This window comes from Rhinolophus hipposideros (genome assembly GCF_964194185.1).
Source record: "Rhinolophus hipposideros genome assembly, chromosome: 24".
Taxonomy (NCBI): Eukaryota; Metazoa; Chordata; class Mammalia; order Chiroptera; family Rhinolophidae; genus Rhinolophus; species Rhinolophus hipposideros.
In genome coordinates, this window is record NC_138070.1 from 19515012 (window position 1) to 19530842 (window position 15831).

At 55.3% G+C, this 15831-nt stretch overlaps 1 protein-coding gene across 5 annotated transcripts in view; it reads left to right on the top strand.

Annotated features, from left to right (window-relative positions):
• Nucleotides 1-15831, top strand: part of OSBP2 (oxysterol binding protein 2) — a 162510-nt gene that overhangs the window by 114751 nt on the left and 31928 nt on the right. The gene's annotated exons all lie outside the window — the stretch shown is intronic.

Below are 15831 nucleotides of genomic sequence, written 5' to 3' on the forward strand. Positions count from 1 at the left end.
CAGCACGGCTTAGGTAGCTTTTCCCCAAGCCTCGGGAGCCATCTGCTCACAGTGGTGTTTGCACTGGTCCTGCTGGTAGCCCCTAAGCTGTGGGCAGTGACTGCAGGTTGGCCGTCACAGGTATGGAGGAGACAGGGCCAGGGAGATGACGGTGGGCCCGGTGGGGCCTCAGCCTCCCTAGGTGCTGCTTCCACACTGACTAACAGAGGAAGGAACAGTGCAGAGGGAGAAGCACTGGAGAATGACTCCCTCAAGGCTTTTGCACTGCAGACTTTCCTCGGCCCCTTTTCCTTCTCCCTCTTCTGGGTCTGAGTGCCGGGTCCTAATTCTCAGGTGTCAGATCTGGGCTCTGCCTGCCTGGCTGATGACAGTTACTCTCACCGTTAGCTTTCTGCTCTGTCTCACAGTGTCCCATGGACACTGGCCTCTGGCCTGGCTGCCAAGGCTTCCCCATAAATGACCAGTTCTGCTAAATTGTCATATCGGGGGGGGGAGGGAGGTCTTTACATGATTTGCAGGGTCATTTCCTCTTCCTCCCCTTCTCAGAGTGCGACTAGCTAAGGAGCTCCAGGGCCCAGGGGCCAAGGTTGAGTGTGTGCCCATGTTAACTATAGCTGGTGGACCTTGTCTGCAGTGGAGTGTGATTCTGCTTGGTAGAGGCCCTTTCTTTGACAGGAGCAAACACCAAGGCCCAGAGAAGGAGGGGATCTGCCTGTTGGTGGCTGAAACAACATTTAGGCTGAGGACCTGCCCCCCTGGCCGTCTCCCTAAAGGCCTGGGAACATAGAAACCAAAGGACTAGACTGGGAATTGGAAAGGCCTACAGTCTTCCAGCAGCAGGAATGCTCTCCTCACCTCACTGACCCTCATCATCGACCTCTCCCACTCCGCTCTGGATCGGAGCTCACAGCCCCCAGCAGCTTCAGGGCACTTTGCCTTCCCAAGGATGGTGGGTCATAAGGGAAGACTGCCCCCGCCCTCGGTGTCCTCCAGGAAGAGTGTTCAGATGCCTGCAAATACCAGCATGTGCCAGGCTCCCAGCTGCGTACAGTGACCCAGAACTAGGAGAAGAATAAAAGGGGCTTTGGAGGAGCCACCACAGCTTCCACAAAGAACCCTCTCCCCTGTCCCTTCCTCAGAGCCTCACTCTGAGCCTGTTCACTTTAAACACGTTCTGCCAAGTTTACTTTTCTGGTGTTGCCGTTAGAGTCAGGCCTTCCCTAGGTGGTGGCTTCAGATGGCCGCCTCTGCCAGCCTGGTCCTCAGCTCGGCAGGCCTGGCTGGTCAGGGCTCAGGAACTGACTCCCGGGACCCAGACTGGCAGGGAGCAGGTAGACGTGTTCACCTGGCTCCGGGTATACCTGGATGGTGGGGCACCTGCCTTTCAAGTGACCAGAGTTCCCGGCTGCCCTCCTGGCCCCGGAAAGGTTTCTCATTTGGGTGTTCTTGGTCCCCAGGCAGTCTCCACTCTGGGCAGCAGGTTCGAGTGGGCAGGGAAGAGGAAGACTTGCCACTGGCATCAGACAGATCGATGAGGTTATCTTGAGGAGGGCCGCTGCTGATTGTTTCTTTGCTACTTTTGGCTTTTCTCCATAGAGCTTTCCGATTTTTCTACCTTTAGCATGGGATCATTTTCATAGCCAGGTAATAATGGCTGATGTGTGTGGCCTGGCTGTCGGCCAGGCACTGTGTTATGCACTTTACAGACATATGAATCCATTGTACAGATGAAGAACTGGAGGTTCATGTGAAGTGACTGTGCAAGGTCGTGATAAATAGCACAGTGGGACTTCTTGACTCATAAAAGGGGAGAGCGTCTCTAAGTTGGTCAGTCAAACGCAAGAGGCTGCGTTATCCCCTACAGTCCACCTCGGTATGGACTGTGGGTGTCTTCCTCGCCCTCCCCACCGAGCTCAGCCCAGGGCCGGGCCCCCACCCACCGTGCTGCAGCCAGAAGAGGTTGGAGGGCACCTAGAGAAGGTCTATGGGGCGAAAAGAGGATCCTTGCAGGGACTGTTCCGGGAAGGGGCGGGCGGGGGGGGGGAGGTGGGGGTCACAAGGCGATCAGGTTGTGAGCCACTTCACTTTGGATTCCTGTATTAGCTCAAGAGCCAGGGGTGGCACAGAGCAAACCCTGAACCCAGACTTTGCTTATACCCCAAAGCACCATCATCTTCCTTACCGTTCACACCTGCACGCTGCCTTGCGGTTCACAGAACACTTTTCTATCCCTTTCTTTCCTGTCATCCGTTCATTTAGCAGGTTTTTAGTTAGCACCTGCTGCATGCCCGGCTCCAGGATGCGCCGATCAACCAGGCAGACACAGCCCCTGACCTTTCAGAGCCCCATGGTTTCTAGGTGGTGGGGGCCCTCTCCTGCCCCAGGCCCCCTGCCTCAGCTCACTCTGTCATTGACACCTACAGGCAGCTGCACGTGGAAAGCTCGTTAGCGTGATTATGTGGGCATCAGATGATTTCCAAGGATAAGCAGCTGTGGCTGTACTCAGGCCAGGAAAATGTAAGCTAGCAGTTTCCAGTGACCTGCTCACCAGTGCTGGCGCCATCTGGGACAGATCAGTGGCTTCTCACTTGTGGGTTGCCAGACCTTGCTGTATAGTTCCACTTGCTCTGGCCTTGAGACAGATGTTTGTGCCGAGCAAAATGAAACACACAGGTGGGGCCCCTTATGCATTAAAGGGTCCTGTCACTGATCAGGGATCGCTGGCCCTACACGGTCAGCCAAGTGATCAGGTCTCAGTGGTGCCTGGTGACTTGATGGAAGACGTGTGAGGTGGGGTCAGTGCTTTCTGAGGAGGTGTGCTCAGAGTTGGGCCAAAGGCGGTGCCTCCCGAGTGCCAACAAGGGCAGAAAGAAACCTTCCTGCTGCATTCACACAGTGGCCCCAACAGCCAGTGCCATGGGGAGGCCACAGCTCATAATCCGATGGGCCATGGGACTGTTACATGCAAGTAACCACGTCATAGAGACCGGGGGAAAAGGTTTATGGACTACTAGGTGAGAAAGTAACACACAAAACTAAATTTGCATTATATGGATGAAAGCTAGACTTCAACGTAGAAACAAGGAAATCATTTAATTTCCTGAACTGTCAGGATACAGAGAGAATTTCCCCCCCTTTTCTTTGGTTACCCAGAAGGCGGCCCGGGGCAAGGGAGAGAGAGAGTAGCTGGTCTTGATGTCAGCAGGTCAGAGGAAAGGGAACTGTGTGCTCCAGCTCCCAGCCCCTCCCATGCCCACCAAATGAGGGCTCAGCAGCAGCACCTCCCCCACCCAATCAGGTCACACCAGGGGAGTGGGCTGCTCTATCTCCGCCCACACCCAGCTGGCATGAGGGTCGGCCCTCCTGCACCGGCTTCAGATTGGCTGGGGAGCAGCCCGCCTCTCCACCTTGGGAGCTGGGGGTCGAAACTCAAGCCTAGACTGGGCAGGTGTAGTGCTGGACCTGAGACAGACACCTCCCGCCAACAACCCCCCCCACCCGCAAAAAGCCGCTATGAAAGCCCCAGTTAGGGTGGAAGCTATTGGGCTGGGCGCTCTGCCAGCTGGAGGAGGCTGTGGGTGGTAGGTTATCTTCAGCATCGCAGCAGATGCCATAATTGGAGCACGGGCCTCTATTTTTATGCTCCATCTCGGTGCCAAGGTTTGTCTCCCTGGAGGGGGGTAAGCCCTGCTCCTAGAGTGTTTTTTCGTCATCCTGAGGTCGCCCTGAGGCTGCGGGCTCATAGCCTTCTTCTGAGAGAGAGGCACCAGGTTCTGTGGTCATCTGCATGCATTTATTTTTCATGGCTTTGACCCTGCGCCCCAGCCCCCTCTGGTGAAAGGAGGAGGTGCATTCCTTTGCCCTCCAAAACTGTTGCCCAGCCTTCCATTGCTTGCTGGCCTCTCTTGTCAGCCAGAATCCTGGGGACTGTTTTTCCCTGGGAAGACCAGAGATTCAGCCACCACAGATACTAGCCTACAGATCTGTGGTGTTTGTGGGGTGAGGGTTCTGCCCCTGCAACTCTGGTAGAATGGAAGCCAAACCCAGGTTCTACGTCTGCCTGGGTCGCCCATCCCTATAGCTGTCCTGGTGAGGGTACAACTCCCGTACCGCTCTCCTGGGGCAGTTGCCAGGAGAGCCCTGTGTGGTGGCATTGGGTCCCCGATGCTCTCAACACACCTATGCTGATCCCGTGAGAGAGGAGGGGAGATGGGCCCCAGGAGCCACGAAGGTCAAGAGGACGCTCGTGCTCTGGCTTGTGTTTTCCGTCTGCCTGCCAGGGTTTCACAATTTATTATTTATTATTATCTGATTTTCCATCAGATTAGATCCTGACGTGCCTTCCAGGGTCCCCAAAGCCAAGCTTCTCAGTCTTCAGTCCCCTACCTCCTTGGGGGGAAGGGACGTCATCCTGTTTTCCGAAGTTTTTTGTTTTGTTCTCATCACTGATTCCTGTTTTGCAGCACCTCCTGCAGGACTAATGTCACCCAGGACCTAGTCTGGGGAAGGCAGGCCTGCTTTCTTCTGGGTCCCCCAGTCAGGAAGGGTTGGCTGTGGCTCAGGGGAGCCCCTCCTGTTCCCAGGGGCCCTCGGTGGCTGCCTGTCAAGTCTGACCTGTCCCTGTGCTCTGCTCCAGCACGAGGCCCCCCACCTGCCTGAGGCACTGCACCTCAGGGCCGCTCGCACTCAGTGCTCTGGCCTGGCGCTCTGCTCCTCCTCGCCCTGGAGTGGCACCTCCTCCTGTGCCCCCGACATCGCATCACCTTCCCACAGTACATCTTTAAGGCCACCGCCTCCTTCCAAAGGCCTCTCAGGGCCCCACCCCAGCCTGAAGTCATCTCTCCAACATCCCCACCCTGGGGCTCCTGTTCTCTCGAAGCTCCCAGAACACTGCTCAGCCTCCCTCTCCCCGTTGCCTGAGTCGGGCAGAGCACTGGCAGGTCCTCTTCTGGGGCAGGGGACCAGAGGCCCAACGCCACCCCCCAGGCAGGGCTTCCCTTCCCACCCATCCAAACCAGGTCAGGTTGGAGGGCACCGCTGGCATGGGCTTCATCTCAGGGCTGGGTATGGGGGAGCTACTGTGGGCACTGACGTCCAGGGACATAAAGGTGACAGGTGCCACCAGGCTCTCTGTAAAGACCTCGCCGCCAATCCCAGCTCTGCCATTTAGGAGCCTTAGGTCTTGGGCACCATCTTTAACCCTCCACGCTGCTCTTCCCTCTTCTGTGTGTGGTTCTTACAGCATACCGCGTCATACATGGGAATGGCACAACATGTGTGAGCGCAGAGTAGGCAGTCACTGAGCAGAGTACGCTCTCAGACTCACTGAAGTCATTTGACATCCCGTGGACCTGCCTTGAGGCCTAGTTCTGTCTGTTCTCAGCATCCGGTTGATTGCATTCTGCGATCAAATTCAGGCAGCTTAACAAACCTCCTGAAATCTAAATAGAAATCACCAAACCTGCTGTAATTGAATGTTGAAGGTGCTAACCTTGCAAATTGGAAATGCCTGTTTCTTGCCAAGAGTGCAGCGTCCCCACGGTTCTCACTTGAAACTGGCACGGGCTGCATGTGTGTCTCCTCAGAGACCCTGCAGTGGGGTGTCTCTCTGCATAGCCAGACTGCAAGAAAAATAGGATGCCCTCCCTGCTCAGTGTCCTCAGGGCTCAGGACGGGATGAAACCCCCATGGGGCATCTGGGAACCTCAGGGAGGAGTGGTCACGCAGAGACTGAGATCACCAGCTGGAAAGCTGCTCGGCCTCAGGGATTAGGCCTTGTCTCCTCCTGCATACTTAGACTCAGCAGAGAGGGAAGGAAGCAATGTCTGTCCCCACGACCAATGCTGCTGGCTCGAGGGAGCGCCCCTGGGTGGGTCAAGGTCAGTCCTGCTGGTGACTTACGTGCCCATCAGCCACCGTTGGACAGTTGGGTCGCAGCCCCAGTGCAGCGGAGCCCACAGGCTCCCTGCCTTGCAGGTTGTCTTTCACCACCTTCTGTGTGTCCTCTCTTCTGCGGAGTGGCAGGAGGGCCAGGACAGGGCCAGTGTGAGCAAGGACACACAGGCATTCAGACACTGTGTGTCCCTTATCCCCTTCCCCGCCACCAGCAAGTGGCACTCCTTGGCTACCTACGGGCCTCCACCCGCCTGTGCCACCTGCCCTGCGGGTGGTTGTTTGGGTCCCCTCTTATGGCTGCCTCCTCACCCTACTCCCAGACAGTGGGTCAAGGCTTCTCTCTTTTCCTTCCCAGGGCCCTGTGGGCCGGTGCCCGGCTTGCTGCTGGGCCTGCGAGATGAGCAGGCTATGACCCTTGTCCTCCAAGCAACCATGTTCTTTTTACATGTTTTGTTGTGACTCCAGTTGGGTGGAGGCTGGGGAGCCCAAAGGAGGGAGCCTGAGGGCTCTGGGCAGCTGCTCAGTTGAAGTGACCAGTACTGGGCCTCGAGGGAGCAGCCATCTGCCAGACAGAGGAAAGGAGGAAAGAAATCCAGGGATGACGTAAAGTGGGAAAGCACTGGAGGACCTAAGAGCGAAGGAGGAGATAGGAGATGGATGCTGGCAGGCTTTGCTGGGCACAGGGCAGGGGGTCCCTGCCTTCTTGGCAGCCAGAGGTGGATGAGCCATCTGAATGTCCCTCCTTGCTCAGGAGGGACAAGGACCCTGCTGGGGCCCTTGCACTTGTCTCTCCTCCCCAATAGGCCTGTCCCCTTCTGTTGTAGTCCTGTCCCTCTGTTAGGACCCATCTCAGTGCCACCGCCCCCCAAAACTTGCCCAGCCCAGCACTGGGTGTTGGTGTAGAGGGAGGGGTGAACGCTGGCCTTAACCTCATCTGCCCTGCTTTCCCCCTATCAGCCAAGGCTGTTCTCACTCACCTCCAACCTTGGTGTGTGAGGGGAGGGGCCCCCTGGTCGTCCGTGTCTTGACCCTGAAGAGCTCATGGGCAGGTGAGGGTGAAGCCAGGTTCCCCCAGAGAACCAAGCATGAGGCAGTGCAAAACAGGGTGTTCACAGGGCTCTGGCTCCCACCAACATGTCACTGCCCTGCCCCCATCCAAAACCAGTCTTTGCAGCCTTTTGGTTTCTCAGTTTCAAAAAGGTGCCCTCCTGACAGGACTTCCCATCCAGAAACTTGATCCATTTTCCTCAAGGTAAAAAAAAAGCTCCACTTCTAAAAATAGCTCACCTGGCTCGCTGAGCTGGCTGTTTCCATGGCAACCCACTGTTCCCAGGAGTCCCTCCATGAAAGACGGTGAAAGAGGGTCCTGGCACGGGTGCCCGTGGGCTTCTCAGTCAGAGCGGGCTGTTCAGGGTTCAGGGAGAACCTCGAGTGGGGAGCAGGGGTGGGGGCACAGCAAACACACAGGGGCTCCCTCTGATTCCAAACTTCTATGGTTTGAAGTAAATTCAAGACCAGTTATATGCAAAAGGAACTGTGCTGATGAAGGTGACGGGAATATGGGTGGGCTGGGGCCAGTAAGTCCCAGCTCTGCACTGGCTGTGGGCTAGGTGCTAAATGTCCTTGTCCAGAGGAGGTATAAATATCCCCAATGTGTTAACGAAGGCCTCATGGGGTCGAAGCAGGTCTGCCTGGCCCAGAACCACCTCTGCCCTGACCAGTCAGGAGGTGTATGTGTCAGACTTTGAGGGGAGCACAGAGAAGAGTTGTGCCCAGGTAGGAGTCTCAGTGATTAACTCGAGGGCACCCAGGGACCATGGCTCAGGACAGTAAATCAAATGTAGTGATCAATGACAGAGTGAGAACACAGCCCAGTATTCAGCTCAGCCACAGATACTCAATGGTGAATAATGGCCCCCAATGATACCCATGTCCTAAATCCCAGAACCTGTGACAATGTTAGCTCATATGGTAAAGGGACCTTACAGGTGTGATTAAGTTAAAGATCTTGAGATGAGGAGATGATCCTGGATTATCCGTGAGGGCCCAATATAATCATGAGTCCTTATAAGAGGAAGGCAGGTGGGTCAGAATCAGAGAGGAAGATTGGAAGATGCTAGCTACCCTGCCGGCTTTGAGGATGGAGGAAGGGGCCACAAGGCAAGGAGTGCGGCAGCCTCCACAAGCTCGAAAAAGCAAAGAGGTTCTCCCCTGGGACCTCCAGAAGGAACGCAGCCCTGCTGATGCCTTGATTTTAGGATTTGTGACCTCCGCAGTTGTCAGATAATGTGTGTGTATTGTTTTAAGCCACAGTATGAGTTTTCCACTGGCTGCCATAACAAATTACCACGCCACAGTGGCTTGAACCCACCAAAGTTTACTCCCTCCCAGTTCTGGAGGCCGGAAGTCCGGAATCAAGGTGCCAACACGGCCATGCTGTCTGACAGTCCAGGGACAGTCTGTTCCCAGCCTTTGTCAGCTTCTGGTATTGTCGGCCATCCTTGGCCTTCCTTGGCTTGTAGATGTATCATTCCAGTCTCTCTATTATCACATGTATTTCTATGTCTTTTCTCCTCTTCTTATAAGGACATCAGTCACATTGGATTAAGGACACGTCCTATTCCAACATGACCTCATCTTAACTGATTACGTCTTCATCAACCCTTACAAATAAGGTCACGTTCAAAGTTCCAGGAAGGACAACAACTTGGGGGAACAGTAACCAACCCAGCACAGCGACTAAGGGTTGGAAACTCAATACCCTTGGGAAGCTTTCTGCAGATGACAGGCCACTGCCACGTGCTGCTGGCCTGGCCAGGGTGGACAGAGAACTTGTGACTGCTGCCTTGTAACACATTAGTGACCTGAGTTTTATAGATTTATTGTCTTCTAACAAAAGAGGAGAATTCATTCTTGCATGTAGCTGGTGAAAATTGATGTGTATTTTAGGAATTGCTGCTTTTCTAAAAATGGTCAAGTCTGAGAATAGGCTTGAGCGTTCATTCCACAGTCGTTTGCTCCACGTGATCCCACTGTCCCCGGGGCTACCTTCACCTTATCTCGAGCTTGGCGCCTGCCTCGGAGGAGGCCGGAACAAGTCTTTCCGTGCTCCATAGTCTGGAGCTGCTGTTTACTTTTGCCACTTTCTCTAGGGAGGCTTGGGAGCACCAATGTGGAGGAATGTCAGACCTGAGTTCCCCAGCTGTTACTGAGAAGTCATTTTCAGTAGAAGGTGCAGGCCCCTGCGGCCCTGAGTTGTCTCTGGGGAAGGGGAAGAGCAGGGTAGCTTCTCCATCCTTTGTGCCCGGGGTTCTTGTTTCCGAAGCCGCAGCCTTGCAGATGGGAGACAACTCACTGGGCTCCTGCTTGGTCTTTCTGTGGAGATTGGATCCGAACGTTAGAAGCACACTGGGACCACGAGCACACACACAGACAGAGTAAGGCATGGAGAAGCTTGTGGGAGTTCAGAAAGATGGTCCTCCTGGCAGCCTTGCTGGGAGGCACAGCGGGGAAATGATGGGTCCTCTGCCCAGCAGGGGCCGGCAATGCAGGAGGATGAGAAGGCAGCGGTGCCCTGCCTCCCGCCCCGAGCTCTGCCCCCCCAGCTCTCCAGTCCTTTCTCCATCACAGTCCCTCCAGTTCGGGGTCACTGTCCTCTGTGGGCTGTGTCCTTGGAGGCTGGCAGTGTGGGGATGTGGGCTCCCACCCTGACTTTCCTCCTCTCTGGCTGCCCAATGGTCTTGGCCCTCGGCTCTGAGGTGCAGCCCTCCTGCTAAAATGAGGGCACGGGTGGTGGGGTCTGCAGGCCCCTCCAGTGCAAATGTTTTGGTTCTTCTCTCTTCCTGGCGAGACTAACAGTGGTGGTGGGGGTGGGGGAGACAACGTAGGCCAGCAGGGAGAGGGCAAGATGAAATGCTCACGTAAATCCCGTAAAATAATCACTGTGCATGGTAAGAGTTGGGGCTGACAGGAAGTCACTGCAGTCTCAGGAAAATGAAAGTGTGCCTCTCCCCAGCGTTACAGCTGGTTTCGCAGGCCAGAGGCACAGAGAGCCCCTCAGTGTGGCCTGCACTGAGAGACAGGAAGGGGCTGGCATAGCTGGGGGGAGGCTCACAGTAGGGCCCATCCCGCTCTGAACCTCAGTTTGCTCACTTGTAAAGGGAGGATGCGAAGGGTGGAAGAATGAAATGAGTTGTTTGCCCAGCATTTTCAGCAGTTCCGGCACTTGTGTGAGCCTCAGCTGCGCTGCCATAGTCAACGTCATGTGCTGCACAATGCTGCCGTCCCTCCTGGCTGCTTCATTGCTGACCAGTGGGAAGCAGCCTCTTCCAGAACTTGCTTCCTAAGCTGCTGAGACCCAGGGTGGGTCTGGGTGTGATTCACAGAGCATCTCCTGGGTGTACCAGCTGAGTGCAGAGCCAGCAAGGGGCCAAAATGAGTGAGGGAGCAACTGACAGCAGGGAGCTCAGTGGAGATGGGTGGTGAGGGTCGCCGCGGGGCCAGCAGGACAGTGTGTGTCCTGGAGAGAAAAGGAAAGGGGATGAGCCCAGGGTGCAGGGGTAGAGATTTGACAGGAAGGATGGGCAGATGGATCCTCACCAGGAAGAGGTCAGGTGCCATATGTACTTTGAGCTCCTCTGACTGGCCCCTGGCTCACACACACTGCCAGCAAAGGTGGGTGGTCTTCCCTTGGCTCCTGCCTTCCCCCACCCTGGTCCCCTGCTGGGAGGGAGCTCACTGTCTGTTCCTGCAGACCTGAGTGCCCCACACACCCAAGCAGCAGGCTCCCAATGTCAGCAGTGGGTGCCCGGCTTGTGAGCAGAGGCCAGCAGCCTCCCTCCCGCCTGGGGAGGGACTCTGACAGCAGAAACATGGAGTGGTGACCCCGCTTACTCACCTTCCAGGAAAGTGGACCAGACCCTGGGATCATCCACAAGGGACCCAGGCTCCAAACCCTCAGAAGATATGTTGTAGCCACGTGGGAAGAGGCCTGTCCAAGGTTTCATGTCTGACCTTGGCCAAGCTCCTCTCCCCCTTCTGGGCCTCGGTTTTCCCATTGGAAAACAAAGGCATGGGCCTGGATGAAATGGGCATGACCTACGTTGTTCATGCCCGAGCCAGTCTGCCCCCCTGTGTTTAGCCTGGTCATTCTGTGAGTGGTGTCGCCTGACAGCCCGGGAGGCAGCCAGGAATGCTCTTGCCACCTTGTATCACCGACAGTGAAGGAAGTAGGAGAAGCAAGTGGAGCAGAAGACGGTGGCTGGGAGCCAGGCTGCACAGGAGACTCCAGCTGCTCCATCAACACACCCTGGTCTTGTTGGGCTACCTCACTGGTAGACACTTGTCCTTTACCTGAGGGCCAGAGTCTGCCTCCCTGCAAAACCATCAGTTGTTCTGAACAGAGACAAAGCAACAACTAAAGAAGGAGAGGCCCAGAAAATTAAGGACTGCAAGGTCAGGAAACCCCAACCTTCAACTCCTGGGCAGGAGTCTGAGTGACTCGGAATCTGAACAGCAGCCATGGTGGGGCGTGGTCACGAGGCAGCCCATGCCTTCCTCTTTCTGGGATTTGTAGAGATCACCAAGAAGGACTGCAGCTGCTCCCTACCTCCCAGAGCCACCAGAGACCTTGAGGCAGAATGGGGAGAGACTAAGACAGCTTCCCAGCCCCCCTGTGAGGCCCAGGGACAGGGAGGCCGTCATCTCCACTTCTGGGGAACGATGGCCTTGGCTTCACGTCAGCGTGGGCCTCCCTTGCACCCATATGCTCATTCCATGGAGAGCTGGGGAGCCAGGAGTGGCCAGGGGACACTTTCAGATGTCCTCCATGGCAACCCTGAGGGACAGGCAGGGGAGACTGATGGGGCACCACCGCTCTGAGCCTGGGGCCGTCTCCCCACTCCAGCCGACCTCCCTTTAGACCTCAGCACTTCAACAGCACCTCTTTCCCAGCTCCCGACTCCTCGCTTCCCTCCTGGGCTTTATGCAGAGGTGTCACCTATGAGGGATCTGCTGGCTCCTTCCCAGTCTCCACTGAAACGTGGCTGGGGCAAGGCCCCAGCATGCAGTGGGTCCTGGCTGATGAAACATTTTATCCTCCTAGTGTTCCGGTAGACTTCCTGCTTCTGTTGTTTCTTTAGAGGACTAGCATTTTCTAGAAGGTAATTGAGAGGCATTGAATTCAGCCAGAACATGAAAACCAGGGTGTGCCTCTCCCTGTGTTAGAGCTTGTTTCCCAAGCTAGCTGTGCAGAGTTCTGCTCGGTGTGGGCAGATTGCTGCTGCTCTGGTGGTAATAATCCCAGCTGAGGTGGGCCACCTGGCACCTGTGTCCCTCCCAGATCCATGAGGCGGGGGTTGGTGCCCTGCTATACACAGGAGGACTCTGAGGCTCAGAGAAAGAAGACGGCCACACAAAGCAGCAGAGTTCGACGTGAACCAGGAACCCAGGCATTCAAGACTGTTCTCTCCGACCACCTCAGTTTTTATACCACCCCTGTGTGCTAAGTCCTGGCCTTTGTGTGGCCTTTGAGCCCGGCGAGGGACTCCTTTGTGCTGGGTCCTGTGGCTTTGTCTTGGCCCTAGATTTTAGTTGCTGCTATTCTTGTATTAACATAGCTGCAAACGTTCTGTAGGATTTTATCACTTTGGATAGTTCAGTGTGTGCTCTGTTGTTGCTGATATGGATTGTCCCATTGTTTCTCTCAGATGCTCACTGTCCCTGAGTTCTATTCCCAGTGGGAAGTGGGAACAGACAGGACCCCCAAGGCCATGGGAACCCCCAAGGCCATGAGCTTGAGAACTGCAGGCCCAAATAGCTTCGTACATACAAGTGTTTTCCTTCCTTTGGACTCACTCAATCTCCTACCAGTAGAGTCCCTGTTGGAGGCAGAACTGGGCGATAGAAACTGAAAAGTCATGTTTGTGGTTCTTACTGGGAATCCACCTGTTTCTCCTTCAGAAAGTATAAGCTAATTTAATAGCACCCATTCTTTTTTCCAGTTTGGGGAATGTCACATTAAGTAGCTTTATTTACATCTCTAACATTGAGTTTCATCTATCTTTCCAGTGTGGTTTTGCTCCTTGCAAGACCCCTGACCCCAAACTGAGACTCGGAGCCTCAGTGTGGCCAGAGTTCACCATTTTAGAAGCTGAGTCCCCTTCATTGTTCAGCTCTGCCTCCTCCCAGGCGTGAGTGGGTGCTCGCACTGCTGTGCTTAGCACATGTCTGAACAGCCCAAGACTTTGCAAGAATATGGGGGACTGGGCCACATGTCAGCCTCTGAGTGACACGCACCCCCTCCTTGAGGACTGGTGGGGTGTGGGGGCTGTGGGAGTGTGGCCATCACTGCTTGTTCATGACCTTGGAGCTGGGTAAGTGCTGCTGTCCACAGGTTTGGGCGGGGTTCATGGGTCCAGCCCCTGGCTTCCCGTGGCCACCCTGGCCCCAGCCCTGCCAGGTTTCTGGTCTCTCTGTCCTTCCAATCTGCCTGTCATGACACTTGCCACCAGTCTTGTCTGTCCCATGGGCTCTGCTCAAAGGCCCACACGTTCCCTTTTACCAAGGTATGAAGGCCCAGGCTCCTTGGCTGTGCCAGAGGTGCTTCACTGTCTCCACTGTCCAGCTAGCTCCTCTGTGCCCTACCCCTACTGCTCATCCTTCTCCAGACCCCACCATCCTGTGCTGACCCACCACCCCCGTGTATGCCACTGAGAACTGATGGGCACGGAGAGGCCTCCTGTGCTGTGTAAGATCATTCATTCATTCATTCATTTACTCACCTACTCACTCCGTCTCTTGCCCCACCTCTCTCTCCCTCCTCCATTCTTCTTCTTTTTTATGGAAAAATTTTATTGGGGAAGGGGAACAGAACTTTATTGGGGAACAGTGTGTACTTCCAGGACTTTTTTCCAAGTCAAGTTGTGTCCCTTCAATCTTAGTTGTGGAGGGCGCAGCTCAGCTCCAGGTCCAGTTGCTGTTGCTAGTTGTAGGGGGCGCAGCCCACCATTCGTTTGCGGGAGTCGAACTAGCACCCTTGTGGTTGAGAGGACATGCTCCAACCAACTGAGACATCCAGGAGCTCAGCAGCAGCTCAGCTCAAGGTGCCCTGTTCAATCTTAGTTGCAGGGGGCGCTGCCCACCATCCCTTGCGGGACTCGAGGAGTCGAACCGGCAACCTTGTGGTTGAGAGCGCACTGGCCCATGTGGGAATCGAACCGGCAGCCTGCGGAGTTAGGAGCACGGAGCTCCAACCGCCTGAGCCACTGGGCCGGCCCCCTCCATTCTTCTGATCTCACTGTCCATCTGGGAGGGTACATCTTGCTGCCCATCCGCAGAGTACAGACTGCTTGTCAGTAATCACTGACCTGGGTGTCCTTCCATCCCACCCCATAATGACATAGCCAGCGACTTGGGAGCAAAACAAGCACATCCCCACACCCCTGGCCGCTGGACCTGAACTTGGCCCCTAAGAGCTGCTTACTAAGTGTACTGCTTAATGATAAGTTAAATAGAAATGTGGTTAACCACTCTGCCCTCCACGTGGGAGGACACTCAGCGTTAGGCTGGTTCTGCCTCTCATCAGTTCTTGCTTAGAGCACAGGGGTCACAGCCAGCATGCCCCCACCTGGCCTTCTCAGCGGCAGCCATTCTGGTTGGTTGGTGGCTCTCCATTCTAGTTGTAAGACGTATTGAACATGGAAAGGTGACAGGGGTTTGTTTTGTAACTCAGCTCCTGGGCTCTGAAACCAGACAGACCTGGAAGCTCCAGAATTCCCTCGCCTTGTGGCCCTGAGCAATTTCAATTACCTTTCTGCCCCCAAACCTACCTCACTGGGTCATCAACATGCATTAATGGAGGCAGCCCCTCACCTATGGCTTGGCACCCAGAAAGGCAAGATACATCAGCCATTGGAACCTTTCTAACGTGGTCCAGAGAGAGGAAAGGCCTCTGTGCAGACTAACCTGGGTTCAGAGCCAGCTGTGCCCCCTTACGAGCAGGGCCGTACACAGGTGGCTTACCTTCTCGGAGCCTGTACTTTCTTGCCTGCAGAGTTGGAGGAACAGCCAATGGTCTGTCAACCCCCGTGAGCGTTCACAGTAATAAAGCCAGCGGTGCTAGAGCTCGGCCCAGCACGTGTGATCTCCAAATGCTGGGCCATTTCAGGAATGGAGTTGGGCTGCTTGTCGGGGAACGACGCTGCCCGAGGCCTCTGTGACTGGCGGGGACAGCGTGTGCAGTGGATACGTGGGCCCCACTCCACTCTCTGGCCTGGTACTGCCACCGGCTCAGGGCATGCTCAGAGCAGTGACTCAACCATGGCTACCCCCACTCACCCTGCCCACTGTGAGAAGAAAGCTGTTCTCTCACAATAGTCACTTTTTACAAAAAAAACAAAAAAAATGTGTCTTAGGTTACAGATTTTCTTCATCTGAAAAAAAGAAAACAAAAAAAAACAAGTTTCTTGCTGACTATTTCTGAAACAAGGCGTTTCAGAAACCCCTCAGTTACAGGCTCTCTCTCACAGGACAAGGTTGGCCTCTTGGTGGTCCCATGCTCAGCATTAAAGCAGCAGCAGGGCCCAGGCCAACTGCCCACTGCACCCCCCATAGGCCCTCACAGTTCGGTGACTCTTGGACAGACTGGGCTGGTAGTTGGCCGGGATCTAGGGTACCCCAGACTCGCAGAAAGGCACTCCCTGAGGGCACCTGGGTAGCTGTGCAAGAGGCGAGAGGGGGTAGAAGGAGAAGAGGAAGCACCCACCTGGCTGGCTCACAGAGGCCCCAGCAGCCTGGCATGAAGAGAGTAGCTCTGGAAGCAGCAGACTTGCTGGGTAGCCAGGGCATGACTTTGCTTCTCTGAGCCTCAGTTACTTCATCTGTCCCTTGGGGATGGGACAGTCCCTAAATTGACAAAGCCACTGAGAGGTCACAGCC